This window comes from Apaloderma vittatum, unplaced genomic scaffold (genome assembly GCF_000703405.1).
Source record: "Apaloderma vittatum isolate BGI_N311 unplaced genomic scaffold, ASM70340v1 scaffold2127, whole genome shotgun sequence".
NCBI classification, from domain to species: domain Eukaryota; kingdom Metazoa; phylum Chordata; class Aves; order Trogoniformes; family Trogonidae; genus Apaloderma; species Apaloderma vittatum.
Window position 1 is genome coordinate 94,040 of NW_009726488.1, and position 563 is coordinate 94,602.

The following is a 563-nucleotide window of genomic DNA, read 5'->3' on the forward strand; positions in this document are numbered from 1 at the left end:
CGGATGTATTATTCAGTGATTTTAGACTGATCTATCACATATTGGACAAATAAAAATAAAAGCAGCATATTTGATATATATCCTCAAGTTAATCCATGTAATTATTTCAAACTTTTGACATAAACGTATTTAACAGAAGAAACACAGAAAAAGCATTTTTATTAAAAAAAAAGGAGTTGTGTGCATTGTTTTGTAACAATACCATACGGTTTTGTCTTGGTTAAAAACACATTGAGCAGATCTTCCAGTTTTCTTGTAACATTGGGGTTTTATTGACTGCTTAATGATGATACCAAAGTGTAATAAGACACAATATTTAAAAATATGAATCTGATGGCTTTTTTTGTTGTCTTTTAAGTGTACAGAGGAAGCATTTGAGCAGTGCAAAACCATTAACTCACTCGCAGTCTCCCGAAAATATTGTAAAGTCATAGTTCTGCAGGGCTGCTTTTTAAAAAAGGGTGTTTGTAAGAAAGTTCAGAGTGAGAGATAGTCTTTGAGTTTATCCATAATTACATTAATTCCATCAGCTGGAACTATCATAACAGTCCGCAAAGGTTTCA